Here is a 22571-nt window from a genome sequence, read left to right on the forward strand (position 1 = left end):
CAGTTGTTCTGTGCATGCCTCATGTATGTGATGTGTGAGCTTTGATCCTTCATCATACACTCAAAAGCAAAAATACCAATCCCCCCAAAACAAACAAACAAACAAAAAAAGTCATAGTTAATGTTTTTATACTGGCTCAGAGGCAAATTGGGCATTCATTCTCCTAAGTAAAATATTACTCCAATTAATAACTATCTCAATTACCTACTTATTGAGAGGTAAATAGAATAATCAATAAAAGATAATGATTTAGTCTTTTATCACTTACTGTCTTGAGTTTCTCAGAATGATGACCTCCGCCCCCAGAAGCTGACAAAAACATAGATCATATCCTAAGGTGAATTACAATAGAGACCAGTGTGAGTGTTTATTTAGTTTTGATCATTTGCTTAGCATGTTAATTATAATATTAAAAATTTAGTTGATATCAATTCTGTCTTTATTCTGGGTCCATTATTGTCCCTTTGTATTATATATATAACCATCATGGTATATCTACTATAGTGGTTCAATCTTATATATAATACAAAGGACCCATTGATGGTGCCATAATAAATATAAATTGATATTAAATGTTTAATCCATCACCATCTGTATCAGTGAAGATGATTTAATAAAATATTTGTGTCCAACAAGGCAAATAAGTCTAGAAATAGTTGGAGTGATTGAAGTTTTTCCAGAGGTCTTAAGATTTGGGGCTCTAATATTTAAGAGTTTTTATTTTAACAAACGAATAAAAGATTAATACATACTTACTATAATACTTAGGAAGATGAAGAGGGCGAATTATGAAGTTTCACTAATCATGTCCAATTATGATAAATGGAAGTAAGGCAAGGGAAAATATTAATGGAGAACCGTGGGACTATTAAGCCATTAAGGAATAAACTCTTCAAGGATATTACCTCTCACTCAAAAGATTATAGACATTAAAGGCCCATATTTATGTTTTGTGTTAGCAGATAGGTTTATGTTGCTTTTCTTCTTAAAAGCTAAAAATACTGGAGCTGGAGAAATTGCCTCATGGTGGCTGACCTAGGTTCCACATATGGTCCCCAAGTCTCCCCGTGTGTGATCCCTGAGCAAATCCAGAACTAAGCCCGTGCATGTGACCCACAAACAAGACAAAAATATATATATAAAACAAAAATGAATATTATGCTAACGGAATACATAATGTATGTTGATCACTGAATACTGAAATGAAGATGCCTAGATCAATAGAAATAATATCTGAGTCATGTTATCTGTTTTGGATTCTGCTTTTTAGGGAGGACTTACAAAGCTGAGTTCAGCATTTCCCTTTGGTCATGATCTTTGGATTTATAGCTGCGTGGAAACCCATGTGAGTGAAAGAAACTCTCTTCATCTTACTTTGGGTGTTTTTCTCAGAGAAAATTTTCTTAGAGAATTTTTTTATGTTTTTCTTTTTAATATTTAAAAATTTAAATATAAGGACACCAGAAATCAATGATTTAATTTGTCATAATGAGGTGATGAATGAAATATATATATATATATTTAATTATCAATGCTTCCAAAGAGGTGATAGCTTTTGAATGCTCTTGTCTTTGAATTATGTGATTCTCAGATATCTATTAAGTTGTTACTAGTGGATGGATGCATTCATGAGGATGAAGGCAGAGACCCCAGCTTGGACCAGTGATGACGATTAATGGCGCCAGAGTCATAGACGATGAACACTGTGTGTCTGGAAGTCTGAGGTCCAACAGCAACACTATTTGGTCTTCTGCTTCTCTTGTCAATCCTCAAACAGACTGATCATTAGTACAATGAATGGTTTTGTGCTGGTAAATTTGGATCCAAAGATTTCTGTATTATTGGTACAAGTGTATTCATAAGAGGTCAACCAGTCAGTGAACACTAGAATAAGGGATGAAGGCTTATCAACTAGGCATATGTGATGAGGCACATAATATCATTTATACAGATGACTGAAACTGATGGTTTTGAGCTATGTAGAGGTATTAATTCTTTACTAAAGACCTTATCTTTACATAACAAATCATTAGTGCCTATCTGCTGGAGTCAGTCATTTGAGAGAAAGAAGCAGGATTTTAGAGATGGTCTACATTTTAAAATTCTCTGCTTTGCTCTGTATTTCTTGGCATGGAACCCCTGAAGCAGATTTAAGTACCTTCCATGGCAAATCAGTCTGGTATTCCTTCTGATTATTCAGCGTAGAAATCAGCGTGAGTAATAGTTAAGGTTTACCTTTGGTTGAGAGACTTCAAAAAATGACAGATTTTAGGAGTGAATACTAGGGGGTTGATAGAAAGTATTAAATTTACTAATTTTCAGATTCAACATTGATAATAATGAAAGAGAGATATTAACATGCAGTTAACACAAGGTGGATGCAGACTATTTCTTGCTTTTATTTTTTGGGTGTTTTTAGAAAAGTTTAAAGCATGAATATTTATGATTAGTGAATTAGTCACTGTACTTTATGCAAATAAGAATAAAGCAGAAAGGTCAGAAATAAAGTTCAGTGGTAAGAGCACTTCCTTTGCATGTGTGAAGCCCTGAGTTTGATCTCTGGCATCTCAAAAAATGAGATTCATATAAGAACCAACAATAACAATAATGGTGAAGTATAAATCACGATCAGTAAATAGTATGTTCCCATAACTGATATCCAAAAGAAAAAGAAATACTATCTATCACCTCTATTTGACATGATAGTATAGATATGTAAGTGAAAAAGAAGAAGAATTTTCTTGGTGTTTGTTAAAGAATGGGTTAAAAAAATGATCCCCCCAAAAGAATTAGTGTACAGATTCATAACAGTTAAGATAAATAGAATGAAGTGTGTCTGTTTTATCTTATGTGGTAAGAAATAAAACTCTAAATGTATATTGGAAGAGCTGAAGTTCATTAAGAAAGCAACATTTTCTTATCTCTTTGACTAAAAGTGATTAGACAATAAATAATGAAGTTCTTATGTTAGGATTATATTTGATATTTGTTTTCCTAAGAGAAAGTAATAACAAATGAACCCAGTGTTTGCTGAATTCTAAAATGACTGATAAATGAAGGCATTCTCTGTGGGTAAGTAAAGAATATTTCAGTTGTGTTATTATCTGTTCTGCTTTCTATCCCAGGACAGATCGCCTGACCTGATGGAAGCATTTTACCATGATGAGGTGCTCAATTGCTGTCCTACACATAAAAACTAAAGACACGGTGAGTAATAGGTCTCCCATTATCTTGTTTATTTGTGGAGGCTATTCAGTGTAAAATGAACAATTATTAAATATATTCAGAGAGTGTCCAACAAAAGTCAATGACAAATCTGGTACTGGGACAAAACATTTTGATTAGTTGATATTTTGCCACAAGAGGAAAGATTAATGGAAAAAGCATTGTTCAATGAAGCGAATGTTCCATAGACAGGTGGCGGGATATTGGGTGGTCTTCTACCTGATTTTATCGTTACATAAGTGCTTATTTTATTATTTTTAATGAATTAATTAATTCATTGATTGGTGCCAAGTTTTGTTCAGAACGAAGAAGATGGAACCCGAGTCCGGATTGGCCATGAAGAGACTTCAGTCCGTCTACACGGAGGCACCCTGCCCACCTCTGAATCCATCTCTCTGCCGTTGGTGTACCATTTTTCAGAATATTTCAGAATGGTCTGAGGACTGGCTTCCCTGGCTCTGTGCCTATGAAATTGGAATAATTTTATTTCAAGGCTATAAACAGCAGAATAAATATATGTCCAAGTGAATGAGGTTGAAAGGATTTTAGTATTGCTTACTAAATATAGAGTGATTAGAAATATTGAAAATGTACACAAAGTGGACCAAATGTATTTTACACTTTAAACTGAGACAGTGGTAACCATGGAGTCTTGATCTACATCAGTTTTAAGCTTTATATTTATCTTAGTAAGAGAAAAATATATACATAATACCATAAATAAACAGTCACTTTGTACCTTTGTTTGGAGTGTTGGAAACTAGGCACCAATACAGAGAAATAGTTTTTCAAATGTCCATTTTAGTGCTGAGGGACACAGGCAGTACTCAGTGGCCATTAGGTATCAGTCTGTTCATTGTCTCTCTCCCTCCCTCCCTCCCTCCCTCCCTCCTTCCCTCCATCTCTTTCTCTTTCCCTCTCAGTTTGCCCTCAGGAAAGTGGCATTCTTGATCAGAAGTCGCTGCTGTCTTGCCCCCTGCATTATGATGTTTCAACCCTGTTTTCTTATGCTCAGAATAAGGCAAGTACTGTTGACCATGAGGGCCTGGTGTTCGGAATTTTGTAGGGCAACAGGGATTGATTCACAAAGTGCTCCGTGATCAGTGAGACCCCCGTGTCTCCTGACGTCTGCAGGGTGGACTCAGTTGATATGGGATTGAGTGTCCCTTGTACACTCGTGTCCAGGGGTTGCCTAGCATCACTGATGAGGGAGATAGGGATGGGGGTGGTGATCTAGGACTCTTAATCTGAACTGTGGGGCCACTTCTGGGGTGTGTGTCCAGCAGTCATTCAATAGCCCCCAGATGAGTCCTGGCCAGGCCACAAGCTGAAGGTCACATGGACGATGGGGGTCAGTGCAGAGCAGGAGGGACAGGGTTGGATCGATGATGTTCACTGTTGGCGGTGGCGTATGAGTCTTCTACGATGAATACGTGTGACTCTGAGGTCCAACCACATGATGTCCAGTGTCTCTCCTCTGCCTCTCAGAACAGGTTCTGAAGTAGTCAGTGGACGAAGGGACCAATGCTAATGAAAACGACAACAAACCCTTTGTCTAACCTCGAGACAGTGTATGGACAGACTTCCCTCTAGACCCACAGCCGTCAGTGTGTCAGGGCTTCTCCCCTCCTTGGCTCACATGGAGCCGGGACTATGCTCCAGTGGTGACACTGGTAAGACCGTTTAGGTCTGTTTTCTCAGGAAAAATAAACGTATTTTTTCAAATGGACAGTCCCTATGGGCCGTCCTGTAGCCTGTGTAGCCTGCTAAGCATGACCTTTAGGAGTTATCTCCAATGTTTGAAATCCCATCTCTCCCCACCCTGCTTTCTGTGTCTCTCTGTGTCTCTCTGTGTCTGTATCTCTGTCTCCTCTCCTCTCCTCTCCTCTCCTCTCCTCTCCTCTCCTCTCCTCTCCTCTCCTCTCCTCTCCTCTCCTCTCCTCTCCTCTTCTCTCCTCTCCTGTTCTTCTCAGAACCAAAACCTTCCTACAAATAATAGCGGTAGACTCCTCCAATTGAAGAACCTTCTTGGTGACCAGCTCCACAATTGAGACCACGTCTTAGGATCTGAGACCAAGGCAAGTGCAAGTCAAGGTTTGGGTCCCACATGTGCTATTATGTCTAGAAAGTAGATGGCCAGTATCATTGAAAGGTGTGAAATACTATCAGGGAAGGCCCTTGCTATGCGGTAGCAAGTAAAGGATTGATTCCATCCATCAGTTCCCGTGGGAGACAGTAATTGGAGCCTGAGTTAGTGATATGGATGCCAGTATGATGCTTCATCACAGTGTGGGATGTTCAGACCATCCCTGGGTCCCAGAATTTTTTTTACCCCAATGAAATTAGTGGTTCTTTGGCTGCCAACATGCCCCAGTGAGGCCAGGAAGGTGCACTATTGGATCAGTGATGACCACTGGTGGCGTATGAGTCTTCAACAATGAATATGTTGGAGTCTGAGGTCCAAAGAGGTGATAACTTGTCCTTGGCTGCCTGTGGCATGAGGCTATAAATGGATATCAGGACTTGAGAGTATCCCCTTCCCGGTCATCACTCGACCAGGAACTCATCAATCAGGAACTGGATCACAAAAATAGAGGCTGTGGTGTTCCGTCCCACGGTTCAAGTCCTGATCCAGGAAATGCTATCAGTGCCCATTTTTCAGAGGTGTGGAGGGTGACTTCCTGGGCTAATGATTTCTGATAATGTCGTGCCCTGCTGGTCAGTGACTCCTGTCCAGGTTCCCCGGGAGATGGGTAGGGCATGCTACCTAGGGAGAAATAGAAAGAGATTCTCACATGGTCTTTCTATGCCGAGGGGTTGGGCAGGATTCAGCGGCATTGAGTGTCAGCCTGTTCACATCTTTTTCTCTCCCTTTTTCTCTCTCAGTTGCCCTCGGGAAAGTGGCACTCTGGAACAGAAGTCGCCGCTGTCTTGGCTCCTTGCGTCATAGTTGCAACCCTGTTTTCTGATGCTCAGAATAAGGCAAGTACTGTTACCATTAGGGCCTGGTGTTAGGAATTTTGTAGGACAACAGGGATTGATTCACAAAGTGCTCCGTGATCAGTGAGACCCCTGTGTCCCCCTGACATCTGCAGGGTGGACTTGGCTGATACGGGGTTGAGTGTTCCTTGCACATCCGTGTCCAGGGGTCGCCTAGCATCACTGATGAGGGAGATAGGGAGGGGAGTGGTGATCTAGGACTCTTAATCTGAAATGGGGGCCATTTATGGGGTTGTGTCCAGCAGTCACTCAGTAGCCCCCAGATGAGTCCTGGCCAGGCCACAGGCTGACGGTCACATGGACGATGGGGGTCAGTGCAGAGCAGGAGGGACAGGGTTGGATCGATGATGTTCGCTGTTGGCGGTGGCGTATGAGTCTTCTACGATGAATACGTGTGACTCTGAGGTCCAACCACATGATGTCCAGTGTCTCTCCTCTGCCTCAGAACAGATTCTGAAATAGTCAGTGGGCGAAGAGACCAATGCTAATGAAAATGGCGATAAACCCTTTGTTTAACCTCGAGACAGTGTATGGACAGACTTCTCTCTAGTATCCACAGCCGTCAGTGTGTCATGGCTTCTCCCCTTCTTGGCTCACAGCGTCAGGGAAGGGTGGAGCCGGAGCCGTGCTCCCACGGTGACACTGGTGAGACCGTTTAGGTCTGTTTTCTCAGGAGAAATAAACACATTTTTTCAATGGACAGTCCCTATGGGCTGTCCAGTGTAGTCTGCTAAGCATCACCTCTGGGAGTTATCTCCAATGTTTGGAATCCTGTCTTTTCCCACCCCTCTTTCTGTCTCTGTCTCTATGTCTGTCGATCTGTCTGTCTGTCTCTGTCTCTTTCTCTCTCTGTCTCTGTCTTTCTCTGTCTCTGTCTGTCCATCTCTGTCTGTCTGTCTCTGTCTGTCCATCTCTGTCTTTCTCTGTCTCTGTCTGTCCATCTCTGTCTGTCTCTCTGTCTCTGTCTGTCCATCTCTGTCTGTCTCTCTGTCTCTGTCTGTCTCTGTCTCCCTGTCTCTGTCTCTGTCTCTGTCTCTCTCTCCTCTCCTGTTCTTCTCAGAACTGAATCTCTCAGGAAGATAATAGTAATGGGCCCCTTGAGTTGAAGAACCTTCTGGTGACCAGCTCCGCGAATGTGACCATGTCTGAGGATCTGAGACCAAGGCAAGTAGGGGTCAAGCTTTGGGTCCTGCATATTGCTATTGTTTCTAAAAAGTGGGGTCCCAGTATTGCCGAAAGGTGTGAACTGCACCTACTTGACTTTTGGATGAGGAATCCTTATTTCAAACGAGTCCATCAGGCTAACCATCATCAATACAGACACCAATCCTGTTGCCCAGGGACAGTAGTGAGTTTCATGTGGTTTTTGTAAAGACAAGAGTGAAATAATTAAGGGCCTCTAAAATAATGGGTGGTGCTCTGGGACTAAGCCCAACTCCGTGCTTGGGGGGGAGTGGGCAATGCCAGGGTTCCTGAATACAGACCACATGCCCAGGCCCCCAAAGAGTTAGTGACACCAGCTGGTACATACGGAGCTGGCTTAGTAACGGGCAGGCGGAGGGCGTAGGTGAAAGGATGTCTCCATCCTGATTGTCTGTTCTGTCTTGAATACCCCAGAAACCTGGTGGCTGTCGGCAAGGCGTGGTCTGATCTGGGAGGCAACGGAAGTGAGTAGTAGTCTTTCTTGTGGAAGTCCTAGTGACGTCCTGTGTTTGCCCTAGGAAGACCTTGGGAATATAATCAATCCATCAGTCCCAGCCTAATGGCAGAGGCGGGGCTGATGTCACTCCTGGTGGGGATAGATTGCTGAAGTAGGCACTGAGGTCAGGGGAGGCAAGAGGGTGTTGGTGGGGCATATTCTGTTGAGAGATCTCGGGCATTCCCAAGAAACTGCTTAAAATAGCTGTGACCTGTGTGCATTACCTTTGTTACTATTTGTGAACTTTTAGATTATTTGAAGCACATGAAACAAACAAAAAAAGAATACAAAACGAGGGTGACACCTGGGAAGATGGTGATGAGACTGCCTGGGACTCTGAGGCCCATTGCAGAAGGAATGGCTCCTTTCTCCCCGCTGGAAGGGCACCATGGGGCAGACGCCCGAAGACTACCAGGCTCTTGGCCACGGACAGGCGGTATGTGTTAATGAAATCTTAGAGTATCTGAATTGACGGAAGGAATGAACAAAGACATAAATGGTCGGAGATAAAACAGATAAAGTATTGTTTATTTTCCAAATGTATAATGAACAAACATCATGGGGATTGGAATATAATGTTAGTTGGAACAAAATCCCAATGGGCTTAGTGCGTGGTCACCGGAGACCGTGGTTCTGTCTCTAATGCCTCCCTTCTCCACTGGCCCATTCAGGGCAAACATTGGAGTTCACTTCAGATTCTGCTGGGATCAAGATCGTCATCTCACTTCAGGCCCAGGAAAGGAATCAGGTAAGTAGCAAAGAGCTTGTCCTGGTTTTATTTTAAAAAAATTAAAATGGGTTTGTGGGATTTGCGTGAAATTGTATACCCAATCAGAATGGAACAATCTGGATCACAGGTAATGCTGGGATCTTTGAGGCCTCTGAACAGAGGTGATATTGTCTTCGTGAAGAATGATACATAGCGGCTGGGGCAATAGTATAGTGGGGAGGGCATTTGCCTACCCGGATCCTATCCCCAGCATCCCATATGGTTCCCTGAGTACCGCCAGGAATAATTCCTGAGTACTGAGCCAGGAGTAACCCCTGTGCATCACTGGATGTAACCCAAATAGCAAAAAAAAAAAAAAAGAATGATTTATAGAGCCAATAGGGTAGCACTGTAATGCTGTCATCCCATTGTTCATCGATTTGCTCGAGTGGGCACCAGTAATGTCTCCATTGTGAGACTCGTTACTGTTTTTGGCATATCGAATACGCCACGGGGAGCTGGACAGGCCAATAGGGTAGATCAAAGGAATTTTTATGAATTTTTATGATTCAGCTCTGAGAAGTACAGGAGAGGAGAGAGAGACAGAGACAGAGACAGGGAGACAATAAATTTATAAATGTGTTTATTTTATTATTATCAAGAAATTCATGATCCTCACTCCTCCTCCCACTTGGTGGAAGTTTCCTACCATGGACCAGTTCTCCTGGCCCTTGCTTCTATGTCTTTGGGTATTATTCACTTATGTGTTTTTGTTTTAATATCTGGCAAATGAGTGCCATCATTCTAAGTTTGTTCCCTGTCCCCCTCTCTTGGACTCATTTCACGTAGCAGGATACTCTCCATGTCCATCCATGTATAAGCAGGTTTCATGACTTGATTTTTCCTAACAAATCCTAAATATAATCAAGACAGTCTAAATATGCTCTTGTCAGATATCACCAATATAAAATCATATTCTGATTAACCCATATATGAAACAGTGAGTTCAGTTCATGAGAGTTGGCTCTCAGTGGAACGGATTGGTGAAAGAACAAGGCTAGTCGAGGAACTTATACTTATGACTTTTGGGTAATGTAGGTCAGTTTAAGAGCAAATTAGGAAGCAGATGACTGCGGCTTTCAGTAGAGCAGGAGGGTCAGTCTGGACCAATGATGATGACTGGCGTGTGACTCTGGATGACAGTGGACACATGCCTGCGACTCGGAGGTCCGACCCACAGGTAGCCAGAATTCAGGAATGTTGAAGAATTTTATTTTTGGTCTTAGTGTCCATATATATTTTTTTACCTCTCGAATGAATTAATGGCAGAATAAAAGTAAAATGTATAAATTTGGATGAAGAGAATGAAGCATTGTTCATTGATCAACTATGTTACAAGGAAAATGAATAACAACCTAAATCTCAAGTGTTATTAAATGTACCGTCATGCTCTATTTCTTTACTCAGAACTATCTGAGCAGTGACAGGTAATATTGTTATCCATGAATAACAAGTCTGAAGTTTATTTTATTAAGAGACGAAGTAGTATGAGCATGAGCTGATGGAAACCTATGCGTGTATGTGATCGAGGAGGTTTGCCCCGGGGAGGGGTCCCTTCAGCCCCTCATCGTCTTCTCTGTGGGTACTTCCACACAGGTGCTGAGCAGTTTCCAGCTTCTGTAATCAAGATTGTTTTCAAGCTGTGTCCTCGTGTCAGAGATGAGACCAAGGTGAGAAATGGTCAGTGTTGTTTGCCTTGCAGTGTTATTTCTTGAGCATGGTTGAGTGATCAGTACCATTTTTGTAATTGTATTTTAGCCATTGAGATTGACAATACTGTTCATTTTAGGGTTTCAGGCGTGCAGTTTCCAGTCCTACACTTATAGACACTGTCACTGTCCTCCCGTTGTTCATCGATTTTGCTCGAGCGGGCCCAGTAATGTCTCCATTGTGAGACTTTGTTGTTACTGTGTTTGGCATCTTTTTTTTTTATAATGTAGGAGTACTGCTACTTATTCCACCATTAAGTTGATTGAATTGAGCATGAACTCCACATTACTGTTTCTAAAATTTTGAATCTTAATTTTATTATTTTATTATTAGTATTATTATCCCCCCCCCCCTTTTTTAATTTTGATTCACTGTGAGAGATAGTTACAAAGCTTTCATGTTTGAGCTTTGGTCATACAATCATCAAACACCCAATCCCTTCACCAGTTCACTTTTTCCACCACCAAGATCCCCAGTATCCCCCTGAACATACCCTTGTTCCAACCCTTCCCCTATCTGTGTGACATAGAGCATTTTTTTAAAGTCTCAAAAATTAGCCAACCACATCTCAAATGATGAGCAAGATGTAAAGTATTGTGTTAATTAATGTTGTGTAGTGTGAGCTGGTTGATTGGCAGAGATACAGTGTATGTGGGAAATAATTCTGTAGGCAGAGCCCGGGGTGGGGACCATAGGCAGTGGTGCCAGTGATTAAACCAGGGTCAGCCACACGCACAAAGCAACTACTGAAATGCCGGGACTAGTTTTGGTTTTATTTTTGTGAGCCATGTATTGTTTGTCTGCCAGTGAATGAATACATTCATTAATAGATTTGTTTAAACAAAATGCAATGTCTGATATGGACCTATGATTGTGGCCACTGATACAGGAGACAGGGATGATGAAAATGTTTCTGACATTCTGAGGTCCAACGTGGAGCAGAATCCCTCAACTTCCTCTCTGAAGTGATTTTCAACTAAGAGTTAGAGGAAAATCATTTCCTTGGTTTTATAGCTATGGATTTATTTATAAATTACCGATACAACTCTTAAATATGAGTATGTAGAGAGATGGATATTTATTTATGTAAACATAGTGTGATATATAATCCAGTTAGCATCAATTATGTTCGGTGAGGGGAAAAACATATTTATTGATAAATTTAAAAACACGTGAAAATTAACAAATAAAAAGAGTAAAAGTTCTACTTCAATTAACAAATAGAGCTCAAACATGAAATAACCCCTGAGTAGAGATCTTGCTGGCCTGAATGAGGCTATAGGTTTAATCTCAGATGCCATCACGAAACCCGAATCCTCACTGAATAAATTAATTATTCATCAATAAAGATTGCCACCTATTTGACTAAGGATCATACAAATATGGATCAGGACCAATTCGCTGTTTTGGGTTTTATATTTGAGGTTGTTAAGAACTTCTTTTTTTATTAAGAGGAGGTAAAGTCATACATTATGAAAATTTTTGATTTATTAAAACGTCCTTTTTCGTTATGACCCAAGCCCAGCTGTGCTCAGGGATCAGTGCTCATGAGGCTCAGGAATCCATGGTTTTGTGGGGGGTAGAACTTGGGTCAGCTGCATGCAGAGCAAGCATCTTACCCACTAGACTGTCTGTCCGTCACGAAAAATTTTTGTTCCTTAATAACTGAGGCTTCCATTACAAACCACGGAAACTCCCAGTAGCCGAGGAAATGAACTGTGGCCTCAGAACCCAGAGGAATACAGTTGCACTAACTGACATATTTCCATCTCTGCTTTGTTCTCAGAAGACTCAACTTGTGCTTCACTTCACGGCAGAGAACCTGGGTCCCCTTGCTGTTGGAAACACAACACCAGTGTGAGCATGTTTCTTTTGAAAAAGTTCTACTTCAAGGCATATTGGGATTTCTAGAGTATCTAGCACTTTCTTTAAAAGTGGTTCCAGGATCCGGAGCTGTACTACAGTGGGGAGGGTGTTTGCCCTGCAGGTGGCCGATCTAGGGTCACTTTCCAGCACCGAGATGGTCCTTCAGCACCGCCAGGAGTAATTCCTGAGTGTGGAGCCATGAGTAACCCCTGAGCATCTTGGGTGTGACACAAGAAAAGCCAAAAAAAAAAAAAAGTAACCCTAGAATGGCGGAATGCTTGCTAAGGGTAGCTCAGCATTAATTACTGAACATCATGAAATAGGAACACCAGCATGAAAAAGAACATCACAAAATCCACACAGTTATCAAGTCAAGAACTATTCTATTCAAAGATGGAGCTATCAGTGTTTTGTCTTTTGTCAATTGGGCATTACATTATTTTCACGTGAGCCAGTCAGTTCATAAAGATCTAGAAGTGAGTGTAGGAGAAGAGGGAAGTTGTTGGATGCATGATGACGGCTTGTGGCGTCCGAGTCTCCTGTGATGAGGACTGTCCGGAACGCTGAGGTCCAACACGAAGACCCCGAGTCTGCCAGTGGCCAGATACTGTTACCTTACTGACAGAAAAATGAAACAGACATGATTCCAAGTTACTATTTGCACATTGGCTTAGTGGAAAGTGGGCATCTGGGACTAGGGACCTGGATGTCTGATTTTCTGTCACCATCTGTGCTGTACTCCGCAGAGTCAACACGCTGGCGCACACAGAAGCACGTCCGAACACAAACGTGGCCCTGGGTCAGCTCAAGGTGAGTCACACTTGAGGTTATTTTCTGAGCTTCAGGATTGTGTTTCTGTAATGCAGTTCACGGCATTCTTCAAAAGTGTCAATACAACTAGAAGGAAAACTCTCGGTGATAAGTGCAGGGTAATCCCACAGTGTACTGCTGAGTCGCTGTGTCAGCCAAGGGTCCCAGTGGCAGGGGTGGAGATGAGAACAGTCTAGGGACAGACCAAGTGCCTTGGAAGCTCATGTTGCTATTTTGTTAACCCAGCACTCAAAATCATGGGGCACTGATGAATTTATTGATAACCAATGAGAAGTAAATCAAGAAAGGGCAGGGCTGGACCAATGATGTTGACTTGTCATCATATCTCATGAGTTTCTACGCTGATCATGTGGGACAGTCTGGAATCGAGACATGAACCCCTAATTCCCCCTCCTTGCTTTTAGGGTGTCTAGATCATGTGAGGAATATGCAAAATAACTGTTATTTTATTTACTTTTCCAGTGCCAGGGATTGAAACCAGGACCCCCCACATAAGAGGTGAGTTGACCACTGAGCCAATCTGTCCCAAGGGTCTGTGTGACTCTATGTGCTCGCACACTTACATTGTATTGTTTTCATCGGGAGAATGAGACCTTCTGCTCCACGTAGACTTGGACTCAGTCTTGGCTTAATCACTGGGTACCGCTAGGTAGGGGGAACAGAATCCAATCTTTACACCGTGTCCTTTGTCTGTGTTCCTGACAATGAACCGTTGGAGGTGACCGAGGGTGTCCCTGGTTCCGAGCACTTGTAGGTGCGTCTAGAGTCTGTGATCATGGGAGTAAGGGCCCAACTAGCTCCTGAGGTTTGAGGGTTTTGATTTCAGTGTATTATTAACATGTAAGAAAAATCAAAGAAATTGCCCCGAAGTTAGTTTTTGTCACTAGAATATTTGAGATATTAGAGTTCTTATTTTGTACTTAGATATAGGGGGTTTTTTGTTTTCATTTTTTTGCCTTTTGGGTCACACCCAGCGATGCACAAGGGTTACTCCTGTGGCACTCAGGAATCACTCCTGTTTACATCAAATACCTATATTGTTTGCATCAAATACCTATATTAATGGCACATTTAGAAATACCAAAATGAATAAGTAAAATGTGGTCTGATCCGGCAGGAAGGGTAGGACCTAATTATTTTGGTTTTGGGGCCACACCTGGAGGTGCTCAGTCTTCACTCCTGGTGGGACTTGGGGTGCCATATGGGGTGGTGAGGTTCAACCCAGATTGGCCGCGTGAAAGCAAGCACTTTACCCGCTGCACGGTTACTCCAGCCCTTACCGGTTTTTAAAAAAATCTCCCACTGGACTTTGTACTCCCCAGAGTGGACCCCTGAAGCTCACTGAAGCAGTGCCCCCTGGTGGCCAGTGTAAGAACCACATCGCCATCGCCTGAGCCTTTGTCTCTTCACGAATCTCAGTGGTTCTGTTTAAAGGTAATCCCATCGGCTTCTTTGACAGTCTGAAATATATCTAAACTAAGTGATGTCTATCCTTAATACCAAACATTTATTTTAACTCTCATACTGGGAGCAGCATGATTGGTGCAGAGTATGTTGCTGGAAAAGCACTCTGCAACTGAAGGATGCGATTTGTTTCATGTGGTTTTAAAGTCGGTTAGAGTGTTGGGAATTTGAAACATTAACAAGTGACACAGTGGTAAGGCACAGGCGGTGGGCTTGATGATGACCACTGGTGGCGTATGAGTCTTCTACGATGAATACGTGGGACTCTGAGGCCCGCCCAAGCACAGCAGACACTGTCCCTCAGTTTGAACTATCCAGAATATTCATGATTTTATTTCTTTTTTTTTATCCTCTCCTCAGCATGGATGCCCTCGAGCCTAGGGCTGGGCCTGTGGTCACCGCTGGAGAGCAGATGATGCAGATGCTGAAGTGAGTCCTGGGGGAAGCTGTCTTCCTGCCTTCTCACTGTCTCGGTACCGGGAACTACATCATCCCAAAGTGCCAGATTATTTTACTGTTAAGTATGGTGTTTGTGAATGGTGTTTATGGTGTCTGACCAGTTGGTATGTATTTGGGAAACTAAGGATTAAGAAATATTTGAGAAGGCTTTGATATTCCTAGTAAGGACATGTATTCTTTTTTTTTTTTTTAATTTTTATTAGTGAGACACCCTGAGGTACAGTTGTAGACTTACAAATTTTTGTGTTTGGGTTTCAATTATACAATGACCAAATACCCATCCCTCCACCAGTGCCCATTTCCCACCACCACGGGTCCCAGTATCCCTCCCACCCCCCATCCCCCTCATCCCACCCTGCCTCTGTGGCAGGACATTCCCTTTTGTTCTCTCTCTCCTATTGGGTGTTGTGGTTTGCAAAAGAGGCAATGGGTGACAATCATGTTTGGTCTATAGTCTACTTTCAGCAAGGGACATGTATTCTTAATTTGGCGGGGGGCATGTATTTTAGCAAGTAAAATAATTTTTAGGTCCATAGAAGTAGTACAGTGGATAAGGTGTTTGCCTTGCATGTGGTTGACCTGGGTTGAATCTCAGGCACTTGCATGGTTCATATGGCCCCTGAGTCCCACCAGGAGTGATTCCTGAGCACAGAGCCAGGAGTCAGCCCTGAGCACTGCTGCATGTGACCCTAAAAAAAAAAGATTTTTTTTGGTGACTGAATACCTCTATCAATAAGCAATGAGAAATGGATGCAGAGATGAAAAATATTGGATCAATGATGATGACTGGTGGCGTATGAGTCTTCTGCGATGAATACGTGGGAATCTGAGGTCCAACACAAAGGAAATCGATCCATTCTCATTGTTGGAGGAGAGTCTCAGGACAGGTGTCGGGAATTTTGATGGCTTACCTTTGGCCTTATTATTTATACATTTGCATTCTTTTATAGCTATTAGAAAAATGAAAATCTACCAATAATTTCTTCATAATTCTTCATAAAACAAGAAAGGTGAATGCAATGAAGCGTAGTCCAGTTTCAAAAATGGATGTTGAGGCAATAACATGTACGAAAATCATGATGTTCACTTAGAAATAAACGGTCCATGGCCTGGAGAGATGGCATGAAGGGTTAGAGTGTGGGGTATGCAGCAGACAGCCCGAGAATCAATCCCAAATGCCACATGGTCCCCTGGGCCTGCTCGGTGTAGCCCCAGAACACAAGGGCCTCGTGACAATGACCAGACCAGCTAAGGACGGGCCAGGCACTAGCGACATAGACAAAATCTAGATTCTGGGTCCCACTCAAAGTTGTTTGCCCTCGTGGAGAAATGAAAGCGTCCCGACATCCAATTCACAATGGTCCAGACAAGCGGTGCCATGAAGGCGGGAAGGTCGGGCCGTGGAAAGGGAGGTCTCACCCCTCGCTCTCACTTCTCCGCTCTGCCCTCCTCAGGACCGACGTGCCTGGGTCCCCCTGCCGCCCTGACCCCACGCTCTGTGGGCGCGTCTCTGGAAGAAGCCTGGAGACAAATGTAAGTAATAATCAAAGACCTTGTCTCGGCGCGAGTCTTTTGTTTACGGGTATTAATAAAAAGCAGGAACTATGATCCAAGAAGGCCAACCATGCCTGCGTGAGAAATATGGGATTAATTTGAAGCATGCTCTGGGTTCAAGCGTGCAGGAGAGTGGGTGCATTCCTGACACCTCTTGGTGTGAGAAGAATTCCGCAGACGTGGGGGGCGATGGCAGCTCTGGCCTGGAGTCTGAGGACTCAGAGTTTTCCTCCATAAGCAGCGCAGAGACTCTGAGAGAGGGGGAGGAGGTCTCTCTGGCCCGGGTGAACCCCGCCAGCCTGGGACTCAGGAGGGATGTCCACGCGGGTCTGCGGAGCTGACGGTCAGCGTGGAGGGCCGCAGCTTTCCCTTCTGGCCTTTCTGGTCTCTGACGATGGTTACAACAAAGCAGGAATCCACAAACCACTACCGAAAGCCCCCAAACCAAGACATGGGTGGCTTGTTAAATTTAGAAGTTAAGTTTAGTGGAGAGAGGCTGGAGCAGTAGTACAGTGGATAGGGTGTTGGCTTTGCAGGAGGCCGACCCGGGTTCGATTCCCAGCATCCCATATGGTGCCCTGAGCACCGCCAGGAGTAATTCCTGAGTGCAGAGCCAGGAGTAACCTCTGAGCATTGCCAGGTGTGACCCAAAACTAAAAAAAAATTTAAAAAAAAAAAAGAAAGAAAAGTATGTGGAGAGGCAAGAATTGCTATTAGGGCCCGGAGCCTGGAGTCCATGCTGGGAACCCCAGGTTTTGTTTTTGACCTCGTATGGTTCTTCAGTACTATTGGATAAGGACCCCCACCCTTTAAAAAGAGGAAAGAAATGCTGTTAGTATGAAGTAGTGAAAGCGGAAGAGAGTAAGTGGGTTTGACTCACGCTCTTTGGCTAAGGATGATCTCCACAACTAAGTTATTGGCAGTTTGCTGCCTTGGGTCAGCTTGAGGTTGGAAGGTAACTTGCATTCATCAAAGAAAATCGTGTGAGCACTGTCCCGGAAGGATGGCCCGGGCCCAGAGTAACGACAACCGGACAGCCAGCGTGCCCGGCAGGGCGTCGTAGCGTTTCTCATCTCCTGCACTTTACTCCCCAGATTGGAGCTTCTGGTGCTGCTGGTGACCACCCCCAGGACCACCCCCGCGCAGCTGGTGTCCCCACGTGGTCGCGTGGCTGCCTGCCTGCCAGTCATCAGCCTCGGTGGCTGGGTTTGCGTCCTGAGTCTGAGAGCGACTGGTGCCTTGTTCAAGACCAAGATAGCCAAGAGCTTGACATGTGCCCGTTTCCCAGTAATCACGGAAACGGCAGCCTTGGGCACGGTGCTGAGAGCGAAGAGAAGTGACCACAGAGTTACTGCAGGGGATTTCCTCCCGTGGATTCTGTGATAGCTGCGTGTTTGCAAGAAAGAGGGATCTCGTGTCTGTGGCTGTGAACGTAGTGCCGACCTCCTGTTAGTCAGTAGACCCCCTTTGAAAGGCCACAGGAAAGCTGGTGTCGCCGACCACCGCTGTGTCTCTGTCCTCTGTATGTTCGTGGCCCCCGAGTCCTGCCTGCGTGCTGAGTATCTGCTGCTCTCCCGTGCGTCCGGGAAATCTCCACATAGATGTTAGATATTTCGTATGTTCTCCTTAGCCTTTGTAATCAAGATTTTAGCAGTATTTTCAATCCGCAAAGTTAAAGCATTAAACGAGTTGTAGAAATGACTACAGATGAAGAACACCATGTATTTTGTTAAATATGTTACAAGGTTAAACACTTACTCACTGGAACCATAAAGAGTAGACCAAGTGTATTGTATCCACTCGTAGTTTGATGTAGATAATGAAATGTAATCGTTACTCATTGCCTGAGCCAGTTGCAGACTCCAACTTTGTTTCATTAACTAGAAATTACTCTGCACCGTTCAGAGAGGGGGTGCCGCAGGTGAAACCCTTTTCTCCATTGTGGCCAGTCCTGGCCAATTCCCGGCACCCATCTGTTCCCCCAAGCACCACCAGGAGTGACCCCTGAGCACAGAGCCAGGAGTAAACCCTGCAAACCACCAGATGTGGTCCACAATCCCAAGATAAATAAATAATCTTTATAAATTAGTAAATGCCTAATGATTAGAAAGAAATGGAAATTTATTAGTAAATGCCTAATGATTAGAAAGAAATGGAAATTTATTAGTAAATGCCCAATGATTTGAAGTAAATTAGAAACTGCAAATCTGTCCTTGGTGTGGACATATAAATTGTTGTCACCATCAAGATTGCTACCTTGCTTTCACGATAGACGTGAAAGAAAGCAAGGAATGGTTAAATGCGTTCTTCTGGCTGGCTCATTTAATGAGAGGTATTCATAGTAGTATTGTAAGTATAATCATCACATAATATATAGTTATCAGTAAAAAAAATGGGCCGTTGTGCAATAATCCATATTATACATGTCGCGAGGTTGATGGTTTGTAGCGCTGTGAGCGTGAGCTGTGTGGACCGGTGCTGGCGTCAGAGGCTCTGACGGTCAGGCCCGGCTGTGTTCTTCAGATGTTGTAAAGCTTGTCTTTGTTTTTGTTTTGCGTGGCTCTATATGTACTTTTGTGAATATTAATGGCTAACAGCACTATTACGGAAATATAAAGGAGAAAGTGTGAAGCATTGTGCAACTATGAACATATGTGGAGAGACAACGTATATTCTAAATAAAAATATAAAACACTGAAGCTCATTAAGAAATAAATTGCTGGCTATTACACGATCTCTTTTCCTAAGGGTCACTTGGATATGAATCACTTAGACTCAGTCCTGCTGTTCTAACCAAGTCAGGGGTTTGAGCGTTTCTGCTGTTGCAAGAAAACCCTATTGAGCTGGAGAGACAGTCCAGTGGTCAGAGCACTTGCCCAACACGTGCCCAACCTGAGTTTGATTCCAGACTCCCCATATTGTCCCCCAAACCACTCCGGGAGAGATCTCTGAGCTCAGAGCCAAGAAGCCCAATAAGAAGGAGGGAGGGAGGGTGGGAAGGAGGGGGGTGAGGGAAGGAAGGAAGGTGAGAAGGAAGGAAGGAAGGGAGGGAGGGAGGGAGGGAGGGAGGGAGGGAAGAAGGGAGGGAGGGAAGGAGGGAGGGAGGGCGGGAGGGAGGGAAGGAGGAAGTGGAGGAAGGCAGAGAGGAGGGGAGGGAAGAAAAGGAAGGAAGGAGCAAAGAAGGAAGGGAGAGAGGGAGGGAGGGAAGACAGGAAGGAAAGGAGGGAATGAGGGAAAGAGGGAAAGAGAAATAAAGGAAAAAGATGGAAGAGAGAGAGAGAGCAAGGACTACATTATCGGGTTTTTTTAATACCTCAGTATATCTGTGGGTGAAATGTGGGATTGCGTGGCCACTGACAGTGGACATGGGGATTAGTTTTTATCCTTACCTGTGTTTTGTTTCTCAACACCGACACGTTGCACTGACGTGAGACCTGCCTTGGTGGAGGGATCCATGAGGGGGCGTCCCTGCCGGCGGCTCGGAGATTAAGGTGAGGGATGGTCATGGTTCGGGTCTGTCTGGTATCTTTCTGCTTGTGCACTGCACGTCTGAACACACCCCAGAGCAGCCGTGCCACGATCGTAGGAAGCTCTGTGCTCATTAGTCACACGTAAAATTCACCGTGAGTGTGTTTGTAGCGAGGGCGGCACAGATAAATGTGGGTCATAGACATGAATGAAGAAGAGGGAGGATGTTGGATGCATGATGACGGCTTGTGGTGTCGGAGTCTCCTGTGATGAGGCCTGTCCGGAACGCTGAGGTCCAACAGCAAAGGGTCGAGTCTCTCCTCATTGTTTCAGGGATGCTCTAGTTGGAGTTGCTCTCGATGAAGACACAAGGATCTAGTTTTGGTCTTCACATTTGTGCATTTGATATAGAAGTAAAGATGAAGGTAGTTAAACACCATCTCTCTATAGAGGTAGATGGTTAGAAATACAAATAGTTATAAGACTAGTTATACTAGGATGTTAGTGTTCGACTGAGGATGATATTGTCGTTAAGAAACAATTGTCAGTATTCTTGCTCTGTCAGCAGCCAGATACTGTTATTTTACTGACAAGAAAATGAAACAGAAATGATTCCACTCACTGTTTGCTCATTGGCTTAGTGGAAAGTGGGCGTCTGGGACCATAGAACTGGGTGTCTGACTCTCTGTCACCATTCGTGCTGTATTCCGCAGAGTCGGACACGCTGGCGCACGCAGAAGCACGTCCGGACACAAACCTGGCCCAGGGTCAGCTCAAGGTGAGTCACACTTGAGGTTATTTTCTTTAGCTTGAGGATTGTGTTTCTGTAATGCAGTTCACGGCATTCTTCAAAAGTGTCAATACAACTAGAAGGAAAACTCTCTCGGTGATGAGTGCAGGTTAACCCCACAGTGTACTTCTGAGTCACTGTGTCACCTGTCCCAGTGGCAGGGGTGGAGATGAGAACAGTCTAGGGACAGACCAAGTGCCTTGGAAGCTCATGTTGCTTATTTTGTTAACCTGGCACTCAAAATCATGGGGCACTGATGAATTTATTGACAACCAATGAGAAGTGAATCAAGAAAGGGCAGGGCTGGACCAATGATGTTGACTTGTCATCATATCTCATGAGTTTCTACGCTGATCATGTGGGACAGTCTGAGACCGAGACATGAGCCCCTCATTCCCCCTCTTTGCTCTCAGGGCGTCTAGATCATGTGAGGAATATACAAAATAACTTTTTTTATTTTCTTTTCCAGCGCCAGGGATCGAAACCAGGACCCCCCACATAGAAGGTGAGTTCTACCCTGAGCCACGTCCCCAGCCCCCCAAATAATATTCTTATTCTTCATGTTCACCCATTTCCATTATTGTAAGTGTGGAATGAGATCATGAGTAAATACATAAAAATGTTCATGAGCCACTCATTGCTTCATGACTGACACGCGAATGGGGGAATGGCATCTAATTTTTCCTCATCTCCTTTGTCTTGTACTTTCTGAGGATGGCCCCACGGTTCTGAGTGTGTCCACACGTCTGGATCCTGGGAAGCACGTAAGTAAGAGTCAAACTTCTCTCTTGTGAGGATTTTTTTTGGGGGGTGGGAAGAAGATGTCAGTGCTTTATTAAAGGACATGAACTCTAGTTCAATAAAGTGACCTTGAGGCCAGTCTTTAAGGAGACATAGATATCCAGATAATTTGGGGAAATTACTTTGAATGTTTGGCTGTTATAGTGAATTATTCCACTACTGTGGAAATGGAAGCAGGGACTTCTAGATTGATGAGGTGGGCAGGGCCTGGCTGGGAGACTTGATGAAGATAACACTCCACATTGCCATGTCCCCCTTAGACTGAGAGTATTCCCTGGGTCTAGAGACAGAGACTAGGAATTTGCCCAACGTGGCTATTGGGTTAATAGGGTAGAGTTATTACCAATGTGATTAATCATGGCACCATTAAAGAAGTTCGATAATGCTAAAGAAAAGGAAGGCAGCAGGGTGAGTCCTCCCTAGGGGCGCTGGACGTCTGCTGTGACCTGGTCATGTGGTCGCTCCTCTCCCAAGGCCCATGTGGGTAATCATTGACCTTACTTTCTTTTTTTTTTAGTTTTTTATTTTTATAAAGTTGTTCACAATATTTGATTACACTTAATATTCAAATACAAATCCCACCACCATCACACCTTCCCACCACCATGTTTTGGATGTTTCTATCCCGAACCCCAAATCTTTCTCCCAAAACAGAACCAAAATAATTCATTTTGTATTGCTTGTCATGAATAATCCACTAAAAATGACTCAAAGAAGGTTTCTTAGAGGAAGGTGTGTGAAGATTGTTGTATTTCACGCAGGAGCCATTAAACCCTTCAATATGAGGTCAGTAACATGTTGTTAAAGGTTGAGCCTTGTGTGCATATATGGATAGCTGTATAAATGTATTTCCTCCTAAGGTAGGTTGCCTTCTGCTTTAAACCCCATCAAATGTGGTGTGATATTCTTGGTATATTAGTGGTGTAAAATAGGAG

At 43.7% G+C, this 22571-nt stretch overlaps 2 long non-coding RNA genes, 3 other non-coding genes and 6 pseudogenes across 5 annotated transcripts; all 11 read left to right on the top strand.

Annotated features, from left to right (window-relative positions):
- Nucleotides 1–1655: 1655 nt before the first annotated feature.
- On the top strand, nt 1656–1730 carry LOC130023278 (small nucleolar RNA SNORD113/SNORD114 family). The gene has a single exon (XR_008792434.1). It is a non-coding gene; the product is annotated as a small nucleolar RNA SNORD113/SNORD114 family (small nucleolar RNA).
- Nucleotides 1731–4603: 2873 nt separating this feature from the next.
- On the top strand, nt 4604–4677 carry LOC130023283 (small nucleolar RNA SNORD113/SNORD114 family). The gene has a single exon (XR_008792437.1). It is a non-coding gene; the product is annotated as a small nucleolar RNA SNORD113/SNORD114 family (small nucleolar RNA).
- Nucleotides 4678–5621: 944 nt separating this feature from the next.
- Nucleotides 5622–5689, top strand: LOC130023280 (uncharacterized; annotated as a pseudogene).
- An 873-nt stretch (nt 5690–6562) lies between these two features.
- Nucleotides 6563–6636, top strand: LOC130023286 (small nucleolar RNA SNORD113/SNORD114 family). Its single transcript, XR_008792439.1, has one exon. It is a non-coding gene; the product is annotated as a small nucleolar RNA SNORD113/SNORD114 family (small nucleolar RNA).
- A 1544-nt stretch (nt 6637–8180) lies between these two features.
- Nucleotides 8181–13598, top strand: LOC130023221 (uncharacterized). Its single transcript, XR_008792424.1, has 6 exons — nt 8181–8360; nt 8596–8672; nt 10290–10363; nt 12190–12260; nt 13016–13079; nt 13563–13598. It is a non-coding gene; the product is annotated as an uncharacterized LOC130023221 (long non-coding RNA).
- Nucleotides 9796–9866, top strand: LOC130023294 (uncharacterized; annotated as a pseudogene).
- On the top strand, nt 12773–12843 carry LOC130023289 (uncharacterized; annotated as a pseudogene).
- Nucleotides 13599–14420: 822 nt separating the features above from the next.
- On the top strand, nt 14421–19276 carry LOC130023222 (uncharacterized). The gene is made up of 4 exons (XR_008792425.1): nt 14421–14534; nt 14925–14993; nt 16478–16556; nt 17672–19276. It is a non-coding gene; the product is annotated as an uncharacterized LOC130023222 (long non-coding RNA).
- LOC130023281 (uncharacterized) lies at nt 14773–14841 on the top strand (annotated as a pseudogene).
- Nucleotides 15793–15860, top strand: LOC130023279 (uncharacterized; annotated as a pseudogene).
- A 997-nt stretch (nt 19277–20273) lies between the features above and the next one.
- Nucleotides 20274–20344, top strand: LOC130023292 (uncharacterized; annotated as a pseudogene).
- Nucleotides 20345–22571: the final 2227 nt, after the last annotated feature.

This window comes from Sorex fumeus, unplaced genomic scaffold (assembly GCF_029834395.1).
Source record: "Sorex fumeus unplaced genomic scaffold, SorFum_2.1 ptg000022l, whole genome shotgun sequence".
NCBI classification, from domain to species: domain Eukaryota; kingdom Metazoa; phylum Chordata; class Mammalia; order Eulipotyphla; family Soricidae; genus Sorex; species Sorex fumeus.